Source organism: Orcinus orca, chromosome 6 (genome assembly GCF_937001465.1).
Source record: "Orcinus orca chromosome 6, mOrcOrc1.1, whole genome shotgun sequence".
Taxonomy (NCBI): domain Eukaryota; kingdom Metazoa; phylum Chordata; class Mammalia; order Artiodactyla; family Delphinidae; genus Orcinus; species Orcinus orca.
The window spans coordinates 35,840,092-35,854,372 of record NC_064564.1 but is presented as its reverse complement, the minus strand read 5'-3'; positions in this window follow the sequence as shown (position 1 = coordinate 35,854,372).

The window sequence follows — 14,281 nt, the reverse complement described above, 5'->3', positions numbered from 1 at the left end:
GAACAAAACCCCGCTCATTAGCAGAGAGGCTGCTTAAAATCATACTAAGTTCACAGACACCCCAAAACACACAACCAGACGTGGCCCTACCCATCAGAGAGACAAGATACAGCCTCATTCACCAGAACACAGGCACCAGTCCCCTCCACCAGGAAGCCTACACAAGCCACTGAACCAACCTCACCCACTGAGGGCAGACACCAAAAACAGCGGGAACTACAAACCTGCAGCCTGCAAAAAGGAGATCTCAAACACAGTAAGTTAAGAAAAATGAGAAGACAGAGAAACACACAGCAGATGAAGGAGCAAGGTAAAAACCAGACAAATGAAGAGGAAATAGGCAATCTACCTGAAAAAGAATTCAGAGTAATGATAGTAAAGATAATCCAAGATCTTGGAAATAAAATGGAGAAAATATAAGAAAAGTTTAATTACGGACCTAGAAGAACTAAAGAGCGAACAAACAATGATGAAAAACACAATAAATGAAATTAAAAATTCTCTAGACAGAAACAATAGCAGAATAACTGAGGCAGAAGAATGGATAAGTGACCTGGAAGGTAAAATAGTGGAAATAACGAATGTAGAGCAGAATAAAGAAAAAAGAATAAAAAGAATTGAGGACAGTTTTAGAGACCTCTGGGACAACATTAAACACAACAACATTCAAATTATAGGGGTCCCAGAAGAAGAAGAGAAAAAGAAAGGGTCTGAGAAAATATTTGAAGAGATTATAGTTGAAAACTTCCCTAACATGGGAAAGGAAATAGTCAATCAAGTCCAGGAAGCACAGAGAGTCTCATACAAGGAGAAACACGCCAAGATCCATATTAATCAAACTATCAAAAATTAAATACAAAGAAAAAGTACTAAAAGCAACAAGAGAAAAGCAACAAATAACATACAAGGGAATCCCCATAAGGTTAACAGCTGATCTTTCAACAGAAATTCTGCAAGTCAGAAGGGATGGCAGGACATACTTAAAGTGATGAAAGGCAAAAAGCTTCAACCAAGATTACTCTACCCAGCAAGGATCTCATTCAGATTCAACAGAGAAATTAAAACCTTTACAGACAAGCAAAAGTTAAAAGAATTCAGCACCACCAAACCAGGTTTACAACAAACACTAAAGGAACTTCTCTGGGCAGGAAACACAAGAGAAGGAAAAGACCTACAAAAACAAACCCAAAATAATTAAGAAAATGATAATATGAACATACATATTGATAATTACCTTAAATGTAAGTGGATTAAATTCTCCAACAAAAAGTGAGTAAACAAAAGTTATTTTATGTGATTTCATGAAGTTGGATCTATGGAATGAGGCAAAAACTTTACGTTTCAAGGTCAAAGAGCCTTTGGTTCTGTGATATGGTTTCAAAGGGACTACTGGTGCCTGTGACACTATGACCCTCTGTGATGATTCACAGAGTAGCAGTGCAGTTCTGCCTCAGAGCAGACCACTGGGACAGGAGCCCAGAGGACTGGATTCGAGTCCTCCACTCACCTCAAATTATCCGTGAGACTCTGAACACTCACTTCCTCTCTGGGTCTCAAGTTCCCCATGTGAAAACAAAATGGTGCACTGGCTCTGAGACACCTTCCTCAGCCGCTACCATTCACAGGCTCCCCCAAGGGCACTGTTTACCAGATGCCTGACAACAGCAAGAGGTACCCAATGACCGTGGGTCACAGGCAACATCCTGTCTGCCGGCACATGCACACTGAGCTCCTGGAAGGGGGCGGCATTTTCCAGAACCACAGGAAGCAGCACAATGGAGCCAGCAGAACAAAGCCGCCCGGGATGAAATGTGTTTTGTGCCCATGCTTCTCTTCATCCCTTCCCTACTGAGAATTTAACACTCAGCAGTTTAGTCACTCTTGGCCTTGGGAATAAATTCCTTCATGCTCTTGGTTGTTTCCAAAGTATGTTCTCATCTCAGATTCAGTAGAAATATTTTTTTTAAAAATCGAGGCTGAAAGCCGAAAACCAGGACCCCTCATTCCTTTCTTTACTTTTATGCCCATAATAGAATTGAGGACCTTCTCAGAGCCAACAGCACACACCGTACCAGACCCAGCCCAACGTCTGGTGCCGCTAGCGTCTGTTCCTATGAAATTCAAGTTTAATCCCCACGCCAGAGGCTTAATCCCTGAACCCTGAATCAGTCCTTGGCAGAGAGACGGCTCTTGGCCGACTTGTAAATTTCCACCCTCCAAAACCCCCCAGGCTAGTCAACGACTCAGCAAGCTCTGGGGTTCTGGGGTGAGAACGTGTACCCAGCCCTGCTGTCATCTCAGGTCAGGACACTCAGGCAGGGAAGAGTGGAAGGGAAGGCTTGCCAAAGCCCTCATCTGCTCTAAGGCTCTTTCCTAATAACTGGCCATAACATCTGGGTTTGCCACCATTACTGTCATTCTTCTGTCTGTTGCAGAGGTCAGCAAACTACACTCACAGCCCAAATCAAGCCCATCAAATGTTTCTGCAAATAAAGTTTTATTGGAACACAGCCACACCTGTTTATTTCTGTATCATCAATGGTGGCTTTCCTGCTACAACAAACAGAGTTGCTATTGTGACAGAGACCCATGGCCCATAAAGCTGAAAATATTTACTAACTGGCCCTTTATAGAAAATGTTGGCTGACCCCTGGTCTGGTATTTTCTACCAAAAGCAGTTTTATGTTACATTAACTCATCAACAGCTCTGAAAATACCGTCAGGCTAGTTAGTCTTCAGGATGACTAATAGGGAACAAGACCCTAAAGATTACGGGACAAGTCAGATGAGTATGTTTGTGTGTGTGCAGTGTGCGCAGTGTGTGCAGTGTGTGCATAAATTAGATATGCCGTCTAGGGAAGGGAAAACTGAAAAAAATAACTTGAATACTTAATAAGTTTAAGCAAAGCTTTTAAGAGAAGACTCTGGGAAGATAGCAAATAGACATCAGAACACTGGGCCTTGGGAGAAAAAAAACAATTTATCATTATTATTAATGATATTACTATTAGAGCAGGCAAAGCATTTCACACACACATCACCTTATTTGATTTCCCCTCTGAAACCACATGAGGTATTATGGAGGATGTAAACTTTATATTGGAGGGTCCTGAGTTCTGAAATGGCTCACCCAAGGTTACCTGGTGAATGGGACTAGAATCCCTTTCTTCTACTTCTGAGTCTAGTGCCTTTTACCAGGGACGTTTAAGACTTCCTTCAAGATTTGCCTCAGGCTGAACATACACCAGAACCAGATGTGCCCTTTGACAGGGGACCAAAAAGCCTAATAGTGCCTGATTGGGAACATAGCCGACACATGCCAACACAGGGCAAAGGACGGGAGTGCCGGTTACAGCCTCCTCACACTCATGTCCCACTGCCACACCCGTGCCATACGCGCCCCAGTAATTCCAGACACTGCCTCCAGGGCCTCAGCTTCCTCTATATCTGACTTTGACTCAAAGCTCAAGATTTAAAATGATAATAATAATCAAAAACACCAGATGCCTACCTTTAACTTACAATATTTGAGCTAATTCTAACAACCCTCAGAGGCTGTAGTTACATTATTTTTTTATAAGAATACTGAGGCTCAGGGAGGTTAAGTAACTTGCCTAAAGTCACACAGCTGATAAGAGAGGGAACCAGAACACAGATCAGCTCTGAATCCAGTCGGTGCTCCTCAGAATGGCGAGGACCAACGCCTCAGTGTGAACTGAGACACTAACAAGAGTGTGCAAGAGGGACACGGAGGGAGGCAAAGATGTTACTGGAAGAAGGAGAGAGCACGCCAGTCCTCCTACAAATTCTGCATTGCCAGGGGTGTGTCCTTGTCCACAGTAACCTGGGAAGACCTGCAGCTGGGGCAGTGATGAGAAGGCCAAGGAAAGAAGTCTAGCTTTCCCGCCTGAACCCCAAAGATTTCCTCTCTTCCTTTTTTTCTCCACAAAATCTATCTTTGGTTACTAATCGATGGCATTTTAGTCATTAACATAACTCTTCAGGACACGTGAGCCATGCTATAATTAAACAGGATTTATAGTCAGTAGGTTTGTAAAAGTCAAAGAACTATAGTTAGGCCTGAAGGAAGTTAGGAATTCATGAAGAAAAGAGATTGAATGTCAAAACCAAACAATAGTAGAGAAAGTTTTAAAACAAAACATGACATTCGTTCTGCATTTTTCTCCTGATTCCCACATCTTAAGCTGCCAGTGTGTGTACTGTGACAAAGGAGAAAAAAAAAAAGATGATACTGAAATGTACCTTTTAGGGCCATTACTTCGGGGCCTGAGCAATTCGTTAAATCTCTTCCATATTAATTTAAAAATTCAAAATAAAACCCCCAATCCTTTGAATTTTCCATGTAGCTTTTATTCTTCATCTCTGGCTCTAACGAATTAGAAGGCATGATTTTTCCCCTATAGGAAAAGGTCTGTCTCGTACTTAAGCAGTCTGAAAAGAAAGTGTGAGACCCCATGTCTTGACTCTGTCTGCACATCTGGTGAGCCCATCAGAGTAAATCCAAACCGCAAAGGCCAAGCTGAATGTGAGCAGAGGCCCAAAGGGGAGGAAACACTCGTGTGATGCTCTGCGCTCTCTCAGAGCAGAGTGAGTTCTTCCTCCTGTGCTCTGAGCAGAAGAGAGATCTTTGCAACCACAAAGAGTTACAGACTAGGAAAGTTTCCATCTATCTCTTAGCCATATTTTTCTAAGCATATTTGCAGTGTGATTCCCTGGCTAGTGACTCTTAACAGTTTTCGTGTGTGTGTGTATGTGTGTGTGTGTGTGCTAACCACAGACTCTCCCCTCTTTTGACTCTGTTGACTTGCTGTGCCCCATTATCTCTGTACTTTGTGACTTAGAAGGTCAGAGACACTGTTCCCTGGAGAAGACCAAGGGAAGGAAGGAAGCTGAAACAAAAATGTTTTCTCAGTGAAGTGACCTGATTACACACAGAGTGACTATTTCTAAGCCATCTCATAACTGCCCCCATTCAGTGCTGGAGGAAATCCACAAAAGCTGGAGAGGCCTCCTCCCGCGTCTGCTACTGGCTAAGCAAAAACTGCAGCTGCCTGGGGGAGGGGGCGTCAAAATGATGAGATTGTCCTTACTCCTGGGGGCTGGTGGGTACCAGTGGGCACGGAGAGTTTGGAAGGAAGGATACACCTTCCCGATGACCAAGGGGTTCCCCTTGGTTAAGTGTAGTGCCAACTATAAATACTGCATCATTTGTTGGGGGCTGAATCTTGGCTCCACCATGGCAAGCTGTGTGACTTGAGACACTCTGCTTATTCAAGTCCCTGTGCCTCAGTATCCTTATCTGTAAAATGGGTGACCGTGAAGATTGATGCAGTGAAATGAGTGAGTGCCCAGAATATAACATCAGCTATTATTATTATTGTCTGAGTTCCTTACCGACACCCACAAAGCCCTGATCCCTCTCCTCCTCCCTCCAGAACATTCCATCCTGGTCATCATTCTATTTCTCCATCAGGCCAAGATCTTCTCCCTCCCAGACTCCTGCTCTTGCTGTTCCCACTGCCTGGAACATAAGCCCCCAGCTCTCTACGTGTCTGCATCCTTCTCATCCATTCCCACTGAGTGTGAATGTGATCTCCTCTGAGACCTCCTGAAGACCACCCACACTAAAGCCCAACTCTCTCCCACCCCCAAATGTGTCATCCTGAGGATTTGCTACAGAAAACTTGTCACTCTCCGAAACCATCTTGTTTTCTCATTCTTTAACTCTTTTATGCTCAGCCTCTCCCACTTGGTGTGACCCACTGATCCCAGTTTACCCAGGACCTTCCCAGTTTTATCAGGAATCCCAGGACAGGAGGGTCACTATTCCCCCACTAGAAGATCTTGGCATTGTCCACCTTAGTCACTCCTGTATTTTCAGCTTTAGATTAAAAAAAAAGGGCCTGACACAGAGTAGGAGTCTGGCAACATGTGTGGAATGAAGGAAGGAGGGAATTCATATTTTTCTCTTAAAAATTTCAAATAAGTCATTCTATCCAATCACAAGAGACTCGCGAGTCCTCTCATTTCTAACCTACAAAGCAGAGAGAATTAAAAGTAGAAGTTACCAGTCCCAGAGGGTTTTTTGAGCTAGAAGGAGCTTTGCTACAAGGATGACCCCAAGCTACTCCTCCCACCCTCCAAGGTGGGAAATTAAAGACCCTGAACGAAGAGGCTATTGCCAAGGTCATCAGCTGATCTATAGCAGAAACAAGATCTCTCAGGGTATGATTTATCTGAAAGTGTTACAATATATGAACTATAAAGAGGTATTTTGATGTAACATATTTACATTATTCTTTAGTTATGTCTATGATTATTTTATCTCAGCAAGAATCCAGAATACGCTAGGCATATATAAGGAACTAATAATTTATTTAGACCTCCTATGTTGTTTTGAACTAAAAAATTACCCCCACCCAAGTGCCTAATCAATTCAAATTGCTTAAACATATTACCGGTTTTCCATTCCTTTTTAATAAGTTCAGCTTTAACACTCGCTCAGGTTCACCATTTGTCACAGGTGAGACCAAAGAAAAAGTAACATCTAAGGATAAAATCATCTGTGGACAAAAATCACTGGATGCCCACAGGCAATGAGGTCTCCGTAGAAATTTATTGACTGCTTCGAATAACCAGAAGAGAACACAGAAAGGGATATACCTCCATCATGAGTCTTCCCAGTTCTGTTAGCTGGGACCCCATGTGGTCAACCAGGTAGGCAGCAGTCCTGGCACACAGAGGATCTCAGATGGACAAACGGCAGGAAGTTTATCCTATTCAGTCTGAGGTGCAAATTCCCTACGTGCAGATTTTTTAAAATTTACCTTGAAATAAATTTCACCCTGCCGAGATGGCGAGTGCTCATTTCCTATTACTCTAGTCACCTCTACTGTGTATTTAGAAAGCACCTCACAATTGGAAATGGAATTTCAGAAACTTTCTTCTTTGAACTCAACAGCAACTCAGAGGACTATTTTTCTGGTTATACACAAAAATCTCTGTCATTTATCAAAAGTGTGCTTCGCATGTGCTTTGGCGCTGGAGCTAAATGTGAATAAAAACTCAGTGAAGCAGGCTGACTTCCCCAAGTTTACCCAGCATCAATGTTAATGGAATTTGAATTTGGATATCTTTATATAATTCTCCGTCTATGAGTTTGTCTATCTGTAGGCATGTGTGTTGTACACACATAAGTAAAATGCCCAGATGTGCATTTTATTTCCCAATTTTCTATTGTCAGTGCTGCTTTCGGGAAGAAGAGAGAAGAAAAGGAAGAGGAGAACCTCAGACCAATGTATATATATATTTTTTTTTTGCGAAATGCACACCCAATGCAAATTACACAGTAAAGTTAGCTGAGGGGCATAATTTGTTGCACAAATAAACAAACACTATTTGGTTCAGTCTGTGGCCACTGAAGTTATAATGAAAATCTAAAAACAACTGTAATGTTTCTAACCATAAAATTATAAGGCAAGAAAGTGGATTTAGATAACTGTAAGAGCCTAAATTGTATGTTTGTAAACTCACAGACGAAGCTTTTACTCAAATTTAGCTCCAGCTCAAATAGCACATCCAAAGCATAATTTTTATTTTGCCCTTTCTTCTGTCATATGAGTTGAAGACCCCAAGCATTAGAAAGGTCCATCCTGGCCAATAGGCTGGTGAAAAGATGCTCATCATCACTAATTATTAGAAGAATGCAAATCAAAACTACAATGAGGTACCACTTCACACCGGTCAGAATGGCCAACATTAAAAAGTCTACAAATAACAAATGCTGGAGAGGGTGTGGAGAAGAGGGAACCTTCCTACAATATAGGTGGGAATGTAAATTGGTGCAGCCCCTATAGAAAACAGTTATGGAGGTTCCTCAAAAAACTAAAAATAGAATTACCGTATGATCCAGAATTCCACTCCTGGGCATATACCTAGACAAGACTATAATTCAAAAAGATACGTGCACCCCAGTGTTCATAGGAGCACTATTTACAATAGCCAGGTCATGGAAACGACCTAAATGTCCATCAACAGATGAATGGATAAAGAAGATGTGGTACATATATACAATGGAATATTGCTCAGCCATAAAAAAGAATGAAATAATGCCATTTGCAGCAACATGGATGCAACTAGAGATTATCATACTAATTGAAGTAAGTCAGAAAGAGAAAGACAAATACCACATATATCACTTATACATAGAATCTAAAATATGGCACAAACGAACCTAAAACAAAAACAGACTCACAGACATAGAAAACAGACTTGTGATTGCCAAGGGGGAGGGTGGGGAGGGGAGGGATGGATTGGTAGTTTGGGATTGCAGACGCAAACTATTATATATAGGATGGATAAACAACAAGGTCCTATTGTATAGCACAGGGAACTATATTCAATATCCTGTGATAAACCATAATGGAAAAGAATATTAAAAAAGAATGTATATATATGTATAACCGAATCACTTTGCTGTACAGCAGAAATTAACATTACATTGTAAATCAACTATACTTCAATTTTTTTAAAAAGTCCATTCTTAAAAAAGAGTGTGGTGGGAGTGGAGAAGAAGGAAGAGAGAAATGCAGCTTAATATGGCAAAGTTAGCCATAGAGACAGGGTTTATTAAAGATGGGGTGCTTCCAGGTACACTTTACCTGTATGTGTTCAATTATGTGCCTAATCAGAGAATTCTGTCAGAATTCCAGAGTGTCAGAACTACGAGGACTTGGAGGTCCAATATCCTCCTCTTACAGAGTCTCAGAGACGCCAGGTAATTGCAGAGGGATTCCAGATACAGAAAGGGAGAACTCAAGTTCCCAGAACCGCAGGCCCATGTTGGCCTTCTCCACGTTGGGCAGCTCCTGGTGGCCGTGGCATCATCCATTCCCGGGGCCAGTGTCGGGAGGGGTTTGGCCCAGTGGCGAGTGGTGGTGAGCTGGCCGTTCTCTTCAGCTGCTGCTCCAATCACTTCCCCTCCTCCAACACCTACAGGAGGGTGCGGAGAGGACAGCCATCCACACCGGCTCCCCGCTCCAGGCCCTAACTCTAGCCAGGTCGGGGCCTGGGAACTGAGGAAACAGCAGGGAGGAGACAAAGGTTCTGCCCTGGGAGAGCTGAGGACTGCAGACCATAAACAAAAGAGAAAATGTCAGAGAGCTAAGTCAGGCCATAGCGAGGGCTGTAGACAAAATAAAGCTGGGAGGAGAGGGCACAATGGGCAGCGGTGGTATTTTAGATGGAGGGAAAGCTCTGAGTTCCTTACAGGCGACATCTGAGCAAAGAGTTGAGCCATGAGGAGGGAATGAACCCATATCTGGGGTAAGAGCGTTGCAGAGGGAGGAGAGGACAAGATGACAAGACAAGCGGAGTCCTAAATGAAGGTGGCATAACCCTTTTAATGCACTAAAAACCATTAAATTGCACACTTTAAATGGATAAATGATATGACGTGTGACCTATCTCAATAAGGCTGGTAAAAGATTAAAAATACATTTTAAGCAATGGATAAAGTCACTTGGGTTTTTCAGGGGCATATTTTCATGAACCTTATCTACTCCTTTAGGACAACATAAGGGAAATCATGTGACTGGACAGTTCAGGTCCTTCTCCTTTACCCCTTCCCTCTTCCTTTTATTATCCTGCTCAACACGGCCTTCCTGGGACTGGGTTAGTCAATGAGTTCCCAGTAAGGCCATCACGGCTGCTGGGCATCGTGCACTGTTGCCCCTCCACGACCACCACCAAGACTGGTATTTAGACAAAAGCCTTTAACGTCTTAACCCAATTGTCACCATTTTTGGCCAAAAAGCCTGAATCTGGAGGAGAGAAGCTGGAACTGTTAAATAACCTTCTGCGGGTTTTTTAATTTCAACTCCTATAAACCCACATGCCACAATTAAGAGTGTGTGGTCTAAAGGTTGGGATTTTTAAGTGTCCCAGTAGGCCAATAAGACAGAAATGTTTAATTCAGAGCAACTTTTCTGTTACCCTGAACCAAACCATATATAGATAATGGTCTATTTTTTTTTCCAGGCATCTGTATACTAAAAGAGCAGAGAACAGGCAAAAGAGAAACTTTCAATGAATTTTTCTTTTACTATTTATCCAAACTTCCTTTGTTCTGAGTCAGTCCACAGAAATTGTTAAATGTATTCAGAATACCTACTCATATTAGAGGAAAAATGAAGACAGATGTTGAAAACTATATAAAATGGAAATGGAGTTGGCCATCTTTTTAAAGACTCCCTTTGACATAAATAGCACTTAATTCCAAACATCGTCAATGAGACCCAACCTCCTAGGAAAGTATTCATTCACCAAGGATTCCCAAGAACCACACTGATGAAGGACAAATAACTTGGCATCTGTGTTGACTCAAACAAAGCAACGTCAGCATCTCTTCAGTTTTTAGATAGCATATATCTGTGATGTGATAACCTTAGAGCCTATTTTCTCATCTCTCAGTTTGTAGGCCAGCTTCAAGTTGTTGAAACCCAGGGTCACAGAAGGGGAAAAGCAAATTACTTCAATGCAAGAAAAAACAAACGGCAGCATCAAGCTCGTGCAGCTCGGCTCACATAAAATATGAATGTGGCCGAAGTTAGTGAGACCTCCAGGGGAATCCTGAGGGTGGTAAGGTGAGCTTACCACAGAAAAATGCAGGCTCCAGCTTGAAACGCCTGTAAAACTAACTGAAACAAAAAAGTACAGTTTTGTGGGGGTTTTTAGCATACTGGGAAGAATCACCGTCAGACAACTGGTGTCCATCAGGGCTCACACTGGCTGTAATGGTTTCCTGACAGCTGCTGTGGATGGGTTGTCACCTTGTGTCTTTGCTTACAAACCAAACGGGAGGAAGGGAATTAACATGTCAAAGTGCAGAGATGAGATTTTAGCAGGAGAAAAATAAACTGGCAGTGGTCATTCAAACAACTTGGCTGCAAGCATTGATCTTGTTTTCGTGCTGTTGTTGTTGCTTTAGTTGTTTAAATCATAGTTTCTCATGCATGAGTTGAAAAACCGAATGACCAATTGAGACTCATGTTCCAACGTATTGTTAGCCAGATCGATGGATGAGAGAGAGACAAAGCTACTCGGCCAGCTTTTCTCTGGAATAGACCATGCCAAGTCCTCCACGTGACCAATCGAGGAACAACCATATGACCCAACTGAATGTGGAAGCCAAGCAAGGCTTTGTCTTCAGCTATGCCCCCATCTCCTTGCAGGAGAAAGAAATTAGAATCAAGTTAGAACTAAGTTATCCGACTCATACTGTGTTAATGAGTTAAGATAACTAAGAAACAGTCACCAAAGAGTAGATATCCAGAGTGTCCAAAGAAAGCACTCCTAATAGATTTTTTTAAGCCTTCTCTTCTCTACTGCAAGGCTCCCATCACTCTCCTTTATAATAATATCTAAATGTTTCAGCTGCAAAAACTGTATTTGGTTCTTTTCGACCTGTTTCCTTTGTATCTGTTAGAAGCATATCAAAAGTGGGATTTAATTTGTCGGGAAGCCATCCTGCTAACCCAAACGTTCCTCTGAGATATCGAGCCTTGAAAATAATTACCTTTGGGAACTGTTTTGGGGGTCGTATCAGACCCGTGTTTCTCAACCTTTGTTTAACTGGGGTGATTATATAATTTCATATCTAAACCAAGATACTTGAAGAGCTAAAAAAAGGTGCTATAGATAATTATTCCTGAACAATAAGTATAAACTGGGACAGAATGAGAAAACTGGACATATGGTCATCCTTGTGTTTAACTCATGCCGATACAATATTTTCTCTCTCTTTTTTGTTTGTCCCCATCAGGCTAGGAGCTCTCCTAGCCCACCAAAATAGGAGTGTCTAGCCTCTCTTTCTTGCAGTTTATATTGTGGAAAAATAATTATATTGTATATATTTTTCACCCTACAAGCACCAGTCAAGAGATCCCAGCATTTCTCCTATGTGGGTATATGTGTCCCTGCTGAATCAGTTCAAATGAAAATCGCTATCTGTTGAAAACTGTGATGGGTACTTGTTAGTTCCCCCAGCTCCAGCAGGTCGGTGTGCTGCCATAGAGGAAAAGGAGGCCCTGTGGTGCCTCTGTACCAACGAGTAAGAGGACCTCAGAGTACAACGTCACTTTACAGCAAGGAGTTTAAGGGACAGCTTCATTCTAAATGTGGGGCCTGAGTGGGGTCCAGAAAAATGGAAAGTATTTGGAAGGTTTCAATGAGTTTACTGTTAACTGGCGATTGAACAAATCCAATCGCCAATATCCTAGGCCTGGTTACTAAATCAGCTACAATAGAAAAAGAAATATTTCTATTTCTAATAGAAATACAATCAAGGAGAGTACGAATGTCCTACACCATGTGGAGGACAAGTGCACGTCAATCTCTTGGTGGTTTGGGAAAAATGGGCTTAGAAAGGGCAGGGATGAAAAGGCATTTATGTGCCAGAAAAGGAATATTACTTCCACAATGCAGCCTTGAGAAAGATAAAGGTGGCAACAGACCAGGTCCTTGAGACTGGTCTTGTGTGAAACTGTCACTGGTGGGGCAGGAAGTCCCAAGACAATTCAGTTTTGCTCTTGTCGTGCCCTGGAATGGAATTGTACTAGTCAGAGCTGCCTTTGGCAAAGGAAAAAAAAAAAATGCCACAGGCATTCGTATGCTCTAACAGTTTAATAAGACAGGGTGCCCCAGTGCATAGCCCTTCAACAAGAAACACCAAGTTGATGTTCCTCATTCAAGCAAAAGGAGTGAACAGGTGATAGAAAGTGTTTAGCATCCCGTAGGACGCTGGCTGGAAGGTCATTGAGTTGGGGGTACAGGAAGAAATCTTTTAAACTGCTTCTAGTCTAGCCATTCATCTTGATGATGATCAACTTAAATTTGAGTAGTTCTATTCTAGAATAGCAGCTTTCAGGGCTCTGTTGGATAACTGGGGCTGGGTAAGAATTTTTACCTGAATATCATGTCTGGAAACTACTTGATTGTATGAATTATTTAGGATGGTCAGGGAAGAAGAAGGAAAGAGGAGAAGAGAGGTAAGACCCTTGGGCCTTCAAGGAGTCCCAGAATTTTGAAAGGTGATAAGTGGTCATGTAAGAAAAAAAGTATTTTCAATCCTTAAAATAATCACCAAGGCCCGTAGGAAGCTTAGAAATGCCTTTGACCTGCATTAGGAAAATCTCAATGAAAAACCTCACCCCACTTTCTCAGGTGTTGGGAAGGCAGGGAAGCTTCTCGGCTGCCCTTGCTACTGATGTTTCTACAATTTATGAGAGAAGATCCAGGCTAATGTTATTTATTTGGGGGGGGGGAGGGGAGCAATATTGTGGTATGTTCTTTCATCTACAGCAAGTAAATGGACAAGAATGTGTAGCTTCCACTAACCAGGCATCTTCATTCCCCTTCCTGACTCACGAATGGAGTCAGGAAGGAGTACACTTCCTCACCACGTCGTTCAGTTACCACGGCCGGATGCTTCAACTTCACAGCCCCTCCTCAACAACCAGGCTCCATGGAGTAAAATCAACAAGAGACTGGGGATGATGTGATTCTTTGTCCCCAGAGGGCTACATTAATAACATTAAGGGCATTTTACATTTCTCCTCTCTGGGAGGATATTTTAACCGCTCAAGGTTTGTAGTCTGTTTGAACAAGAAACCGTTTTACACATGAAAGGATGCTCAACATCACTAACCATTAGAGAAATACAAATAAAAACTACAATGAGGTATCATCATCAAAAAATCTATAAACAATAAATGCTGGAGAGAGTGTGGAGAAAAGAGAACCCTCTTGCACTGCTGGTGGGAATGTAAATTGATACAGCCACTATGGAGAATAGTATGGAGGTTCCTTAAAAAACTAAAAATAGAACTACCATATGATCCAGCAGTCTCACTACTGGGCATATACCCTGAGAACATCATAATTCAAAAAGAGTCATGTACCAAAATGTTCATTGCAGCTCTATTTACAACAGCCAGGACATGGAAGCATCTAAGTGTCCATCGACAGATGATGAATGGATAAAGAAGTTGTGGCACATATACACAATGGAATATTACTCAGCCATAAAAAGAAACAAAATTGAGTTATTTGTAGTGAGGTGGATGGACCTAGAGTCTGTCATACAGAGTGAAGTAAGTCAGAAAGAGAAAAACAAATACCATATGCTAACACATATATATGGACTCTAAAAAGAAAAGAAAATGGTTCTGAAGAAACTAGGAGCAGGACTGGAATGAAGCAG